A 17,368-nucleotide genomic window follows, 5' to 3' on the forward strand; every position below is an offset into this window, starting at 1 on the left:
AACACAGTTATGAAGTAACAATAAAATAATTTTAGGGTTGGGGGTCACCACAACATGAGGAACTGTATTAAAGGGTTGCAGCCTTAGGAAGAACCACTGCTGTAAATGGAAGGCAGATATGCCTGTCTTTGTTTGTTGGTTTGTTTATCTGTGTGATAGTCCTGGCTCCAATATATCTTTCTACCGTACAAAAGCACAGGCGATCCAAACACGTCTATTGGATTGTATCAACAGAGGCCACACAACTAGTGAGCAAAAGAAACAGAAGTGAAACTCCCATTTCTTGGTATCTCATCTGGTATATTGGCTCAGTAAAATTAACCAGAGCTCAGGACCACAAAAATGGAGGACACTGCGGTCCGCATCATAAAATGTTTTAATATTTCCTGATCAACTTCTTTCTCATTGCAAATAATCCCCTCAGTCGCCCACCAGAAGTTGCCCTGGCTCAGCACTGATATTAGGAACAAACTTGTCAACGCTCCCCACAGGTCTCTGCTGTGTTCTTGCCTGGCTCCAGGGACTGACCTCACTGGGGCAGTGAGGGGAAGAAGGAAAGACAGACAGCCATGACACAGAGAAAAGCCAAAATCATATGGGCTGGGCTGTCTGATGGAGAAATCACAGCCCCGTGGAAGCTCAGCATATTTATTATGTACAGTTGAACAGGGAGGCAAGGTTATTACATACAGATAAACAGGGAGGCAGGGTTAATACATACAGTGGAACAAAGAGGCGGCAGGTTTAGCTTGCTGTGGGATGGTCTATATGTTAAATTGCTCTGATTGGTCAATAAGTAAAACACTGATTGGCCAGTGGCTAGGCAGGAAGTATAGGCGGGACTAACAAAGAGGAGAACTGAGAGAACAGGAAGGTGGGAGGAGTCACTGCCAGCTACCGCCATGACAAGCAGCATGTGAAGATGCCAGTAAGCCATGAGCCACGTGGCAAGGTATAGATTAATGGAAATGGATTAATTTAAGCTATAAGAACAGTTAGCAAGAAGCCTGCCACGGCCATACAGTTTGTAAGCAATATAAGTCTCTGTGTTTACTTGGTTGGGTCTGAGTGGCTGTGGGACTGGCGGGTGACAGAGATTTGTCCTGACTGTGGGCCAGGGAGGAAAACTCTAGCTACCTTAGCTAACCTCAGTGGGAGCAGTTTCTGTAAGGGAGCAGTCTTCAAGCCGTAAATATCTAGAGGGAGATGGGTATTTTCTGTATACACTGTCAATATTCACACTTAAACCAGAGGAGGGCTTTGCCACTCCCATGCTGCTGAGGCATCCGTCCTTGACATGCCCTTGCTCATGAAAACAATACACATTCACTTAGAACTCCATCTGCTCTTTACACATTCCCAGAGATCTCCTTGGAGCACTTTATGAGTTAGGCGTCTGTGTGCCTGTACTTCTAATTGGCAATGGCACCTGTAACTCACCTTGAGTCTGCCCTTGAATACTAGATCCATTTTGCCGAGACAAAGGACTGCCCACATGTCTAGGAACTTACATTTCCCCAGGGTGGCCTTTTGCAGATGATTTCCTGGTATGTGCTAAAGTATGAGTGAGTTGGTGTGAAAAACCACCTACCTGCCTAGCCTCCAGACGAGATAGACTGGAGTCGAATTTCTGTTTCTGAGGCTGTTCCGCTGCAGATCAAGGAGAGCTGGGACTTCAAACCTTGGCTCACATGTTCCGGTCCCATGCCCCACATCTCCCTCAGTTTTCTCCTGGGGGCACTTCCTTAGTATGCCAATTGGGCATGAATTCTCACCTCAGGGTCTTCTCCTGAGGCACGTGTTTTGTTTCAGACCATAGAAGACTCAGCAAGAGTTAACGTTGCGCCTGAAAAAATTAAACTCCAGTGGGAAAGTCTCATCTGTGGACAATTTACTTTCCTGGGTGACTCTCTTTGACTAACAATCAGGAGTATCCAGAGTTCAAAATGTGTACAGGACATGATATGAGCAGCCTGAGGTCACTGACAGTCTCAAGGTTAAGTTGACTGAATTGAGAGAGGTCTAGACGATTAGGGAAGAACAGCTCCGGGAGGTCTGTGAGAGTTTGTTTCTAGTATTGATTAGATTGTGAAGGCTCTGCCTTGGTCAACGCTATAATCCATTGATAGATTCAAAATGTGCACGGGAGGTGGTGGGTCTGAGGAAGCTGGAGTGACTTGGAGGATGGGTCATGAGAGGTACTCCTTTGGAAGGTGTAGCTTGGCCCTAGTCCCTTCCTGCTTCCAGGTTGTCATGGGGTGAGTTGCTTTTGTTGTGAGGATCTTTCTGGAATAGGCCTCTGACACCAAGGAGAGTGGAAGAGAGAAAGTGTCACCTATAGGCCACAGGCTTGGGTCCCAAGTCCTGATAATATTCCCCTTTTATTCTCTAGAACTGCAAGGAGTGGGGACAAGCACCGGAGATTTTACAGACACACACATGGCCAGCAGAGGATTGTTCAGGGCAATGGCCCATTGTTTCAGCTATTTCTCCAGGTTTTCTGTTTCTAATAGCTGGTGAAGACATGCTTGGCAAATAGGCAATGTAAGCAGCGCTTTAAGTAAATCACTTTAAACGAGGAAATAAAATCAGTAAATCAGTATCTAATTCAACAATTTTTTCAACCTTATTCTATTTCACTTTTCTCCACAATGCCCTTGTCCCGTGATGTTTCCACACAACAAAAACAATGGGGTCAACTGACCAAGGACTACCTAAAATCAATGGAGTCAGCTGACCAAGGACTACCTAAAATCAATGGAGTCAGCTGACAAAGGACCGACACCTCTGAACTGTGAACGCAAATAAGTCTTTTCTCCCTAAATTGTTGTCTTAAGCATTTCGTCATGCAGACGAAAGGTCTGACCGACACACTTACGTTGCATCCTTACAGTCCACATTTAGACTCATCTCCTGGTGATTCTAGCTGCCCAACTCGTCAGATAGGAAAGGTGGGCGAAAACTCTCGCCATCATGGAGAACTCTTGTCACTGGTTAATTGAGTGGCATTTGACCTGGTCTACTTTCTTTTGTGGAAAAAAAATGTTCCTGCAGCACAGACAGGGTTTAGGAAGCAGAATGTGGGCTGTCGAGGTGACTCTGCGGGTAGACGTGTGTGCTGTGCAAGCCTGCTGATGTGAGTTCTGATGGTGTGTGAATCCAGTGCCTAGAACCCAGGCTGGAAGAAAATAACTCAGTCCTGAAAGTTGTCCTCTGACCTCCACGTACACACTGTGATACACTCATGCCCACGTTACATACATATGTTACACACACACACACACACACACACACACACACACCACATAAATGATTAATGAAATTTATAAAAAAAATTTAAAAGAAGCAAAATGTCTGTGGAAAACCTTGGAAGTGATTGACTGTCACCTCACGTTTGCCAGCATTCTCTGGAGGCTAGGACGCTCATATTACCTAATCGCAGAAGCATTTTCTCTGAAAGAAACAGGGATGGGGTGGGCCACCATCAAAGGTGCCGCTCTCTTCCCAGGGGCCCCCTGTTGAGTGATCCTGTGATACTTAACTCTTACGCAATTGCTGCTGGGAGCACCTGCTTCCCTTTCTGAGATGATGAGGTCTCTGAGGGGAAACTGAGTTCTTTGCCTGTGGCTGTTCTCCAAGAGCCTGGCACATGGCGTAAGCAGGTGCATCCGCCCATCCTGACTATACACAGGAGCCTATGGCTGAGAGTAGGTTTCCAGAATCTGACCGTGTAGGGCTTGTCTTCTTGGGAATAAATGCAGATCAGAGTTTAGTGGGGCTCTCTTGGTGCAGAACACAGTGGTCCCGTGGCCGCCACGTGCTGTTTCTACCTTGTGCTAGCTGGTTTTATGTCAACTTGACACAAGCCAAAATCATCAGAGAGAAGGGAGCCTCAATTAAGAAAATACCTCCATAAGACTGGGCTATGTGCAAGCCTGTAGGGCACTTTCTTAACTAGTGAGTGCTATGAGACAGCCCATTGCATTGTGGGTGGTGCTGATGGTCCTGGGTTCTATAAGAAAGCAGGCTGAGCAAGCCATGGGGAGCAAGCCGGTAAGCAGCACCCCTCCTTGGCCTCTGCATCAGCTCCTGCCTCCAGGTTCCTGCCGTGTCTGAGTGCCTGTCCTGACTCCCTTTGATGATGAACAGTGATGTGGAAGTGTAAGCCAAATAAACCCTTTCCTCCCCAGCATGTTTGTGGTCATGGTGTTTTACCACAGCAACTCTAACTAGAGCATGCCTGTTCCCAGGGTGAATGTCAGTAAGAAGCTTCATGGAGAATTCCAGGGAGACACAATTTTCCTTAGACCTAGGGAGTCTTGGGGAATGTTCATGGCTCAGCCTTTAAGAGTCCTTATAAAAGAAGTCAATTTGATGGGGTCTAAATTCACTGTTCTGAAACCTGTAAGACTGAGCAGTGGGTTAGGTTAACAGTCTTATTTTATCTGAAGTCTCTGGTCCAGAAGAATGGGCCCTGGAAGAAGGGTTTGGAAGGAAGGGAGGGAGGGAGAGAGAGAGGGAAGGAGGGAGGGAGGGAGGGAAGAAGGGGCCTCTGCCTATGATTTATCTACCTACCTCTAAAGTGATGGTACCAAACACCAGGTTAAGTTAGATGCCATGAGAGATGCCTTCTCTCCACCCCTGACCCATGTCTTTGAGCCCCCTGAGTCAACCCATTGATATGGTTCTTTCTCCAGCAGTATGGAAGAGTCACAGAATCCTCATGACAGCCACCAACAAAACCATTTTCCATCAGGATCAAGTGCTCAGGAAAGGATGCCATGAGCAAAAAAGAGGAGACCGGAGTCATCTGCTTTCACTTACTGTGCGTGCCCCGAAACTGTAGAGGGGGTTTGTGAAGACTACTATTTTTAACGCTCTCCTCTGCTCTACCTCATTCCTTAACAGCTTCAATGACCTTTGTTTGCCAAAGCATAATTGAAAGCAGCAACCTCCTCCCCTGCCCGGTTTCCCAGATGTTAGGAGAATGGAATGTTGGCCCAAAGGAACGTTGCACAATAGTTAGGCTTTAACTTATGGCCAAAGGACTGATGCACTGCTTGGCAGGTTCTGTAAGTGAACCTGATGCTCGGCTTTACCTGCCGGGTGTCCCACGACTTACGCGATTCAGTGGGCCTTAGAGTTGCTGTCCACATCAGGCTCATGCCTTTTTTGGGGTGCTTTTGTTGGCCTGACAGCATATTCCGGGGTCCAAGTTTGGAAAGAGTTATACCTTCAGATTTACTTTTTCATTTTTTCCCCTCATTTGCTTAAACTGGCTCCAAAACAATTTAAAAAAAAAAAAGTTGCATGAGCCATTTTTCAAAATGTACGGCCATCTTCCTGTCACTAGAAAGCTGCTTTGGACCCTAAATTCCAAAGAGGCAAAGAGTCCCAGTACAAGTTTCTGTTGCTGCCCCGAAGCAACCCTAGTCTCTGCCAATTGCCCTTTTAAGGGATTACCTTTGGCTTTTTAAAAAAATCCATTAGCTGGAGAATGTTGGGTGTGAGGGTTTTGAAACAAGCATAAATCCGTAAACTGACAAAGTTATGAGGTTGCCAGCTTCCACAGTTCATCAGTCTTTTCTCTGATATCTATTTATTGAGCATCTATTGTCTTTCCAGGAACCACATGCTAATTTAAGCTAAATTTAATTTTATTTCAAGGTAAATATCAATTTATTATTGCCTTCTGGACCATATGTATTATAGAAACATGAACATGCACTAGATTTCAAGATAATCCTCTTTAAATATGTTTATTCCAATAGATTTCAAGCTGACTGGTTCTATGAAAGAAGCAAAAGGCTTTTGGTAAATAATTATGCAAGTCTTCCTTCTCAGATATCTTTTGTTTAAACTTCTTTCTCCTTGATAATCGTTGGAGTTACACAAAAGATGAAATTAAGCAAGAAGATCCAATAATACCCTAAATGCACGTCTGTGTTTAACAGACGTCTTACAGGCTGTTGCCCCCGGTACAATGATTTCTGATGGGAAAATAAACAGTAATCGAGGCCTCTGGAAAACAACAGTGTCCTGGAAGAAGTCATGAGCATCGCTGTGAAGTTTCCTCTATGGTTAATACATGATGCTTTGTTTCATTCTGTGTTTCTGTAATGCTAGGGATTGAACCCAGGGCCTCTCACTCATGACTGCTCTGTCACCGAACAGCATCTTCTACACTCATTCTTGACTCACCTTCCTCGATGTAGTAACCCAGAGCCTGTGGCAAAGTGAATGGATGCTCTTTTTTTATTTATAAAATATATATTATGTCTCCAGCTTCACACTGTTGCCACCTCATGCGGGAATACTGAATGAGCCTGATCTTTCATGTTCAGTTTGTTTTTGTTTTTGTTTTTGTTTTTTTAGAAGCACTTAGTAAACCACTTAAGTGATATGAGGAATTTACGCGAAAACACTTAAATGTCGTTTGTCAACATTTAAGTCGCACTGAGCAGTAGCAAAGGAAGACACTATGTTTGGTGTCATTTATTCAAGGTGACTGGGATGCAGTCTTGAGAAGCGTGCAGTCCAGCAAGGCCAGCAAACTTCTGTGCAGAGAGAGAGCTGCCTCTACCTGGCCTGTGTGGAGGAAGGGAGGGTCAGGGAAGTTGATATCGGGGAGGTGACTCCTGGGACTGAGCTGATTCTGGGAAGAGGAGTAAGCGTGAGTCAGAAGGATTAGGTGAGAGAGGGAAGTGAAGACGTTGATTATTCAAAAGTAAAAGTCAAGCAATGAACAGAATGAATAGGCAAAATACTGTTAATGGTAGAATTTACCTGTTTAGAAAAGATACTTTCATTCAAATAGTATAAAAAATAGTATGGATGATACTTCATATAATAACATTTCACTTTAAAAAGATTAGAAAGCAACTAGGTAATATCCACTACAAACGTGTGTGCACAGAGAAATGGAGTTGGAACTGAGCCGGAAGCCAGTAGCAGAACTGGCTCCTAAAACTTTTACATTTACGCCCAGCCCAGCGCTGCCCCCAGCCCAGGGTGGAGATGCATCAGTTTTGCATAGAGCAAACTTTAACGCAGTCTCACAACTGTCCGGAGTGATAAGTTGGCTGCTGAGTGCTCAGCCTTAATGACACATTAACATTGAGCCCGTCAAGGGCCGGTGAATGCTATGGAAGTCAGAGAAGAAAAACCAAAAGAATCACAGAATGGAGAGGGGCGCCATGAAATGCTGTCTCCTGCATACAGCACAGCTGTAGCCATTGCCAACAGTGGCTGTGGCTACCTGCACAAGAACTGCGTGTACACACACACACACACACACACACACACACACACACACACACACGAGCATGCTCATATGCATATACATCAGTAGGAAGGACAATAGTTCAGAAGAAAGGAGCCAGCATAAAGTAGAAGAGGAATGTGTGGTGGTATTGTGTTCCCCAAAATATTGTGCACTCTAATAAACTTATCTGGGGTCAGAGACAGAACAGCCACAATATTAAACATAGAGGATAGGCAGTGGTAGCACACGCCTTTAATCCTAGCATTCCAGAGGCAGAAATCCATGTGTTCAAGGATATAGCCAAGCATGGCAACTCACGCCTTTAATCCCAGAAAGCGAGCCTTTAATCCCAGGGAGTGATGGCAGAAAGCAGAAAGGTTTATAAGGCGTGAGGACCAGAAAGTAGGAGCATTTGGCTGGTTAAGCATTTAGTTGATTAAGCTTCTAGGCTTTGAGCAACACAGTTCAGCTGAGATTCATTCTGGATGAGGACTCAGAGGCTTTCAGTCTGAGGAAATAAGACCAGCTGAGGAACTGGCGAGGTCAGGTAGCTGTGGCTTATTCTGTTTCTCTGATCTTCCAGCAGTCACCCCAATACCTGGCCTCAGGTTCGATTTTATTAATAAGAACTTTTAAGATTCCTGCTACAAATAAGAGAAGGTAATAGTGATCATGAGCACACACATTCTCTACATGTATATAATTACCAAAAATAAGTAATAAAAAATGTGTGTACACTTTGATCTATTATTCCACTCCTGAGAACCTGGCCTATAAAAATAAAATAAAAATCACATGGGCCTGTAAGTACAAAGACATTTATCACAGCTTTACTCTTGATGGGAAAAGTCTGGAAACAAAGTGAATGTCGGTCAATGGGGAAGAGGCTGGTGAACAACTGTGGTCTTGCTCACACCATGTAATAACATGGAGCCCTAAGACAGACTGAATCACAGCTGTTCAAGTTGACTTAAAGGGATTTCTGCAAAGACCACTGGGTAAGGAAAGCAAATTCTAGAAAGTCATATGAACATGATCCCATCTTTGTAGGAAAAACATAAACCTGTACCAAATGTATGCACATAAATGTGCTTGTATTTAAACAGGATTACATGAGCATTGACAAAATTTCGGGGGGGATACAGAAACGGAAATGACATCATTTCCTTTGGAAGACAGTTTGTGTGAGAAAAAGGGGCGGAGGGGAAAGGCAGAAGGCTGGAGACACAGCTTAGTGACAGTGTGCTTGCCTAGTATGTACCGGGTCCTGACTTTGAGCCCCAGAGCCAAAGAAGAAAAAGAAAAGAATGTGTGTGGAAGGAGAAAGGATTGGGAATAACTTGTGTATCTATCTATCTATCTATCTATCTATCTATCTATCTATCTATCTATCTATCTATCTATCCATCCATCCATCCATCCATCCATCCATCCATCCATCCATCCATCCATCTATCTATCTATCTATCTATCTATCTATCTATCTATCTATCTATGTGTGTGTTTATAAATATGTATGTACAGTACATGTGTATACATGTACACATACATAAGAAAGGAAGGAGTACAAACTGTGGGCCATTCCAGGCAGATTAAGAACCTTGTTGGTAGACGAGTGGTGATGGCGTATGCCTTTAATCTCTGCACTAAGGAGGCAGGGGCAGGTAGATCTCTGAGTTCGAGGTCAGCCTGGTCTACAGAGTGAGTTCCAGGACAGCCAGGGTTACACAGAGAAAATCTATCTCAAAAAACCAACCAACCAACCAACCAACCAACCAACCAACCAACCAACCAACCAACCAAACACCTTCTGTGAAATCACCATCCCATTTGGAATATCACAAGAGATCTCGGTGTAAGCTGAGGTCATAGACAATCTTTTACTCCTTCACTCGTATCTGGTACACCTACCGGACACCTTTAAAAAGGTACATGGGGTAGATCACCCTCCTATTCAAGCTGACAGATGTCCTTTCCTTGAAGAGTTTCTCCCCCATGTCTTGACACAGCTACAAAGATTTCCTCCCCACAGGACGAAGTTAGCATTCAGGTCAGGACTGTGTGAGTAATGAAGGTCTCTGTTTGGGCAGCTGAAACCCAGTGAAAGACACTAGTCCAACTGGGCCCTGACTCATCTCTGCCATTTGAATATACTGACTTTACTCCTGAATGTCAACAGTTGCATGAGAGGCCCTGCTGTGTGCCTTGGAGGAAAAAGAAACAAATGAACAAGAAGCTTCATGAAGAACCTTGAAGCCCACATGCCAACTATGTGATGCCCCTCTCTCCCCTGCTCCCCTGAGGCTCGTAAGTAAAAGTCTCTCCTGTGTCTAAGTGAATAATACACCTTTCATGGACACAGGAATGCGTTTACCACATCAATTTTATAGACTGCTTCCTGAATGTCATACCTGTTGTGGTCACAGTCAAAACGAACTATAACTGCAGATGAGATACAGAGGAATCATTGTTAGCTTGAAAACTGGGCTGAGAGGCAGAGAGAGAGAGAGAGAGAGAGAGAGAGGGACCAGCCAGTCTGAACCACAGGGATGACATAAGTTCTTAAATACAGGTGAGAGAACCCAAAACCACGTTCAGTCAGAGGCTGGGGGGAAGTGGCCTTCCATACGTAAAATTGGATAAACACACAAACCAAAAGACAACAGTAGGTAGGAAGGAAAGATGGGGACAAAGGTTTGGACCTTATCCAGGAGCCTCTACAGAAGGCGAGGACAGGCTGGCCACTGCCTGCTTACTGTGGCGTTAATGACAACCAAGGGCTTGGTTGTTGTTGTTACAGACTCACTGTGTAGCCTCGAACTTGTGTTTCCCCTGCCTTTGGCTCCTGAGCGCTAGGATTACAGGTTTGTGCCACCATGACCAGCTCCAATCAAGAGTTTTTGATGGGACCTATCAGCTAGCATTGGGGGGAGAGGTGGGAGCTACGGTACAGCGCTCTAAGATGTGGTCTCTAGATCCATCCAGGCTGTGCTCTACAGGTCTGTTCCGTACTGGGCACAACTTACTTAACTTCTTGTGCCTCAGTTTCTCCATCTGTATAAGAGCTGACAGTTATGATGATGGTGTTGTCTATAACAAAAGGCTACTGGACAAGATAAAATAGATATTAAATAGCGATACAGTTATGTGGGGTGTTTACCCACCACCCCCACAGTTCCCCAGAGTTTTCTTGAGTGCGAGCAGCAGGAAATATTAGATAGGAGGATTTATTGCGGAGAATATTGCGGAGATAAACAGATAGAAAATAAAGGATAGCCTCGAGAGGGCCTGGAACCTATTCCAACGGGCCCCGACTGTCTCTGCCCCAGGGTTTTTATAGAGATGCCAAGGGGTGGAGCAAAAGACCTCCTCCCCCAGCACAGCCAAGTGCAGACCATCTCAGACACCTGCACTCAGGCCCGTGATCCTAATCATCCTCTATGTGGACCTGCTGGGTAAAGCCACAAGGAACCCGAGAACGGGCTCCCACACAGTTGTTGTACAGTAGGCAGCCACGAAGAGCTAGCTATCATTTCCTGTAAGAAGAGATGATGATCTACATATATAACTATATATATATATATATTGGTATATATGTATGTATATATACACATACATGTGTATATGTGTAGCTCATCTATGTACACACACACACACACACATATATATATATCAATAACAATTAGTGAAAAATGAGGTTATGAATTTGAAGGAGAGCAGGGATGGTTTGGAGAGACAAAGGGAAAAGGGAAAAATATTGCAATTATAGTCTCAAAAAATTTTTAATGAGGAAAAAAAGAAGAGATGAGTAGGCAGATGGTAGTAGAATCTCTGGATCCCGTCTTCTGGAGGCAGGTAAAATGTTTAAATGTTTGGAACAAAGGAAACAGAAAAACAAAACAAAACCAAAAAACATGTAATATCTGCAAAGCCCCTGAGACAAGTCCCTGCCAACCCAGGAAGTTTGCTTGGCAGCTGGTTAATGTTTTTGTTAGAGGATACTGTCTCAAAAGTGGAAGGGGAAGCGGGGATGCCTTTTAAAAGCCTTCTCCTGGTTTATCATTTCTAACCCAAAGTCACTGAAGGGCAAAGAAGCTAGCAGCCTCCCTGAACTTGTCTGTGGTATGTTGGCAATGCAGTGTTAATTTATATCATATATATGTGTGTATGTGTGTGTGTGTATACACAGAGAGGAGGGGGAGGAGAGAGAGAGAGAGAGAGAGAGAGAGAGAGAGAGAGAGAGAGAGAGAGAGAGAGAGAGAGAGAGAGAGAGAGAGAGAGACTCAAAGAGGCCTAACAGAGTTAGGTCACCTTGGCAGAGAACACAGGAAATGTCTGAAGTCTGCTCGAGTCCGTCTGGAGTAAGAAATACGGGGACAAGAAAATCCCTTTGAATTTTCCTCTTCCCGCCTTGATGTTCTTCTGGTATCTGATCCTTCTATTTTTTTTTTTTTTTGATTGATCTAGTGGGACTTGGATGAAAGAAGCGGCTGAGCAGCAAACTTCAGTGAACAGGGACCAACTCTGATAGGTAGAATTGGAAATTAAAACAGCTTGTCTAAAGTGGAGCAGGGCGTATGTACTAAATTCTTTCAAAACACACTCCAGGTTCTCAACACGGCTTACTGGTAGAGCATTTGCTTGGCATGCGTCCTGATTTCAATTCTCAGTACCCCAAAACAAATGCAAAATTCTGGGTGCAGGAGCATACACATGTAATCACAAGACTGGATTTGGAAGTAGAGGCAGGAGAATCACATAAATGTTTAAAGTCATACTATATAATAAGTACTGGGCCAGCTGGGCCTTCAGGAGACTCTGTCTCAAGACAAAACTTCAAAATATTTGCATTATTTTTCCATCAATTCTGTTTTTAAGAATTTATCCTGGAAAAAAAAAATAGATGAGCAAAAACATTTAAATGCTATTCCAAGATGTTTGCTGTAATCTTGTGTTTTAAAGTTGCATTTATTTATGTGTTTGTTTGTTTGTTTATTGAGTCTGTTCTTGCATGCCTGCAAGTGTGCATGCTGAAATCAGAGAATAACTTACAGGCGTCACCAGTGAGTCCCAGGGATTGAACTCAGGCAATGAGTCTTCGCAGCAAGCTCCCTTACCCACTGAGCCATCTTGCTGACCCTGCAAACTTGATTTTAGGGATCAAAAGTTGCAGACAACACACATTTCCAACAATAGGAGGTTTGTTGAACAAAATATGGTACATGCAATTTTTCAAGCTTCTCAAGAAGCTTAGAACATAGTTTTATGAAAATATTTATTGATGTGGGAAAATGTTCATAAATCAGTAGCAAGTGAAATTTGAAGAAAGTCTCAATGGGAGTAGAGGAATCAATGTTCGGGGACTCCCACTTCACTCATGCATTTTAATATACAGAAGGAGTGCTTCTAACATGGAAAAGGAAATGGTAGTCTATGAGGTATAGTAGAGATAGGAAATGGGAAGAAGAAATGAGTGCCTACCACATATTCCCACCCTCTTAACTCTAGTTTCAACTGCAGGCTTTCTCAGTTCAAGTGTTCGCTCCCAGGGAAGCTCTGACCCTTTGTGTGATATTACTTGGAAATGGCCTTTGGGAGTTAATTGAGTTTTCAATTATGTTAATGAGGGCAGGGCCTTCAAGAATTGAAGGAGATAGATAGATAGATAGATAGATAGATAGATAGATAGATAGATAGAGGACAAGGAGGTACTAGCTACCTGAAGCCAGGAAGCAAGCCCTCACCAGAACCAGACCTGCTGGTACCCTAAGCTCAGACTTCCTCCGCCTCTTACCCAGTTCCCAGACTATTTCCATACATTTACATATTGTTACAGAACTACACCTGTTTTCCTGGTTCCAAACTCTATTACTCAGCTTGGGATGCCACAAAGAAGATGGCCATGGAATAGATAACCTAGACAACAGAAATGGACTTTCTCACAATTCTGGGGGGCTGGGGGGGGGACTGCTGAATGTACTCAAAATGGAGATGGCTGGCGATGGACACGGTGAAAGTCGACTCTCATCATGATTCGGGGTGGAATATTCAAGACTCTTTGATAAGGGAAGCCAAAGAGGCAGAAGGGCACTCCACAGCAACCCTACCCCTGGTCAGAGCTCATCCTCTGCACACCCATTGATTCATCCTCCTGTCTACCTGATGTGGTGGCTAAGGGGCCTGCATATATATATACACATATACATATACATATACATACACATATACATGTTAAGATGATTCATTCTCTTGTAGACTTATGGGTCTTTCTTTCTCTCTTGGACAGGTTCTTGTTATGTAGTCTTGGCTGGCCTAGAACTCTCTATACAGACTCTCAAACTTACAAGGCTCTTCCTGCCTCTGCCTCCTGAGGGGTAGAACTATAGGCATGAGGCACCATACCCATCTTATATATAAGGTTGGATAAGCTAGCCAAGGGCACCAGACAGGTCCCCATGATTCTCTTCTCTACTGAGTTCTGAAACTAAAGGGATAAGATGTGTGAGCATCTGGCCTATGCTATCCAGCAATGCCAGGCACAGTTCCGAGATGGAATTGTCCCAAGCCAGGCATAGTTGAACATCAGCATTCTTCTCCTTTCAGGAAATGGAGCTCATGGGGACAACAAAAAAAGTGATGGTATCTTCCCCACCTGCTGAGCCATGGAGGTACTGAGAGAATCCCAGGTAGCTTCCCTGGGACAAATTCAGCATGATCTGGCAGATTCCACACGGAAGGGCCATGGGGTGCAGCTCTCTAGTACAGGATCTTCTTTTTTGGCGATGCTAATTATAGAGGAAGCAGTACACACACGTGCCAATCTCAATGCTCTTGCTGTACTCGGTATCCTGGCATCCACAACGCGTACAGGCGGAACTTGGTCCCTCCCTGAAGTCCTGACGAGTGATCAAGAGTGTCAGGAATCACCAAGAGGGAAGGTGCTGGACCTGGGAGGCTTCTCTTCCTCAGATGGCAAATCCCAGCTGAGCTCCAAAAAGGGTTTCTCCAGGGCTGGGGAGGAAGTGGATCAACACATTGCGGTTGTGGCAGGGGGGGGGGGGCGGGGCATAGTCTCATAAGAACACTGCTTGCAGGTTCTAATGGGCAGTCAGGAACTGGGAAGTCATTGCAAGGAATCTCACGGGCCATCTTGGTGAAGGCCAGGCTTCATCCCAGGGTCACCATCTTAGGGAAGAGGAAATCAGAATCTCTCATCTAAGAAGATCGATTGTTCAAGATCCAGTGAAGGATTGATTCTAGCGAGGGACTCACGGCCTGGCACCAGCCACGTTCTCCTGAAGTACTTGGTAGTAGTAGGGTTGGTTTCACGTTTGATTTATTCACCATTGGCCACTTCTAGATCTCCATCCCATGATCCAACTGCATCTCATACCCATAGCCATGTAAACACCACACCTTCTTCACTTAGCCCGGATATATTACTGTAACCAGGGGTCCGAGGCCACAGTAACTAACGTCATCACCTAAGCTGACAGATCTCAGAATGGGTTAAGTTCTTGAAGAAAAGAAAGGTTCCCAGACTGGGGGTGTAGCTCAAAGATCGAAAGTTCAGTGCTTGCCCAAAGTGCCCAAGGCCCTGGATTTCATCTCCAGTCCCAGAGGAATAGGGAAGCCAGGCTTTGCCCCAATGCATTGTGTGACCTTAGGTGAGTCGGTTCACTTTCTGGTCCTCAGTTTTCTTACAGATCTGTAAAGTGAGCTAGCTGAATCACACTACTCATAAAATTCCTTGCACTGTTGACTGTCTGACTGAATGCACTTGCTTCTCGAGGGTGCAAGAGAGGAAGGTAGATTGGGATCGTAGACTCCAGGTATACATCTCATCAAGGAGAGAGATAGCAGCCATGTCAGAAATTTCCATTTTTCCTTTAGAGCACAAACGGACGTGTTTTGGAAATCTCTGAGGGATGGGGATGACATAATTATTAGTTCTCTACTTAATAGGTGCTTTGTGAGTGAGTGCTCCTTGAGAAACGCCTACAAGGGTGGTGATTAAGCCAAGGAGGATCTCAGAGTCACCCGAGCACTGAGGGGAAGTGACTCACGCACGCGCTCTGTAAACATTTATGAAGCATACACCTGATTTATCACCAAGTAAAAGTTCTGAGGCAGTAGGGTACCCATGCTACCCTCCATCCTCAGACTCACCGAGAGCTCATTATTCAACCAGAGTCTCTGGGTGAATTCTTCCTCAAGAAGCAGGAATTTCAACGCTGATTCTTGGCATGGGTTAATGGTGTGTGCATGCGGCTGACAGAGCCTCAAATAGCAGTTGAAGGTCTTAGGAAATGCTAAATCTTCAAATGTCTAGTACCAAGTAAAAGAAGGGATCTAATACCAGCTCAAAATCATATCAGTAGGGGGACCGAATTGTCTATGTCCCCAGTTTTCCGTACATGCTTTTAGAATGTTGGAAATCCCGGGATTTCTGAGTATACCTCACATCCTGGCGGTGTTCATGATGGCACTCTATTTTCCTCCTCAGTGCTGGGGATTGAACCCAGGGCCTTGACCAAGCTTGGTGATTGTTCTACCCCTCAGCCACACCTCAGGATGATGTTCACAAAACTGAGTCATTTTCTCACCACTCCAATCAATTATTTGTTTTCATTTTTTGTATTCCTCTCCAGGATTTCTCTGTATGGATATGTAATTTTTTGTTTGGTTGACTTGTTTTGTTTTGTTGTTTTTCAAGACAGGGTTTCTTGGTTTCCAGGGCTGTCCTGGATCTCGCTCTGTAGACCAGGCTGGCCTTGAACTCACAGAGATCCACCTGCCTCTGCCTCCTGAGTGCTGGGATTAAAGGTGTGCACCACTGCCCAGCCAGATATATAATTTTTATGTATATTCCATTCCATAGCTGACATATGTTTTGGGGCCCTGCTTTTTTCCCTCACATTATGGCTGAGAGTTGACCCTAACATTACCTCATCGTCTTTATAAACGTCTGCTTATAATGACTCTACAGTGTTCTACCACATAAATATATGCACAGGTTTAGAAAAAATACATACTTTATAGAGCTGTCCTAGGTATCCCATCCCCAGTCACCAGTCTTTGCTAAGAGCAGGTTCTGGGATTCGATAGCTGATCTTATGTCACTTGGCACACAAACTAGAGTCATCTGAAAGGAGGGAACCTTGAGAAAATGCCTCTATAAGATCCGAGTGTAAGGCAATTTCTTCATTAGTGATTGAAGGGGGAAGGCCCACCCCATTGTGGGTGGGGCCATCCCTGGGCTGGTGGTCCTGGGTTCTATAAAAAAGCAGGCTAGGCAAGGCCATGAGGAACAAGCCAGCAAGCAGCATCCGTCCACGGCCTCTGCGACAGCTCCTGCCTCCAGGATTCTGCCCTGTTTGAGTTCCTGCCCAGGCTTCTTTTGATGATGAACAACATGTTGATGTATAAGCCAGATAAACCCTTTCCTCCCCAAGTTGCTTTTTGGTCATGGTGTTTTGTTGCAGCGATAGAAACCCTAACTAGGACATGGGAAGACCCAAGACTCTCATCTAATGTTTAAACTCGCTCAGTGACAACTGGATCCTTGGGACAAATCCTTCCTTGCCTTTTCCTTGGATAGAGATGGTTTTGGAACAGTCTATATTTCAATTACTGACATCAATAATACTAACAAGGTTTCATAGCCTCTTTTCCCCAGGGAAAGATTAGGAAAGAAGCCGAGGCTTGCTGGGAAGTGAATGGAACAGAAGTCTGGTCATATGACCCAATCATCCAACCTCCAATCTGGCTCACTTCATGGTGTTTCCTAGTTATTACCGCTGTCTGTGTTTTCAGTGGAAAATTGAGGTCACTGGAGGTTAGTGTCTGGCCAAAGTTCAAAATGCCAGCCTATGGTGAGTCTACCTGAGAATTCTTGTCTCTTGGCTCACTGCACTGAAATGATGTCTCTCATCAGAGCACTTAGAGACACTCATCCAGAGCCGCCCCAGACTCCCACAGTTGGGCTGACCTCCCAGGTCAAGGCCACAGGCTGTTTCTAGGATGGGCTTTGCTGCTCTTACTGTTCATAACCCTTCCCACCAAACCAAAGAGACCCAAGCTGCTCCATTCCAAAGTTACAAA

The sequence above is a fragment of the Peromyscus eremicus genome, chromosome 18 (assembly GCF_949786415.1).
Source record: "Peromyscus eremicus chromosome 18, PerEre_H2_v1, whole genome shotgun sequence".
NCBI classification, from domain to species: Eukaryota; Metazoa; Chordata; class Mammalia; order Rodentia; family Cricetidae; genus Peromyscus; species Peromyscus eremicus.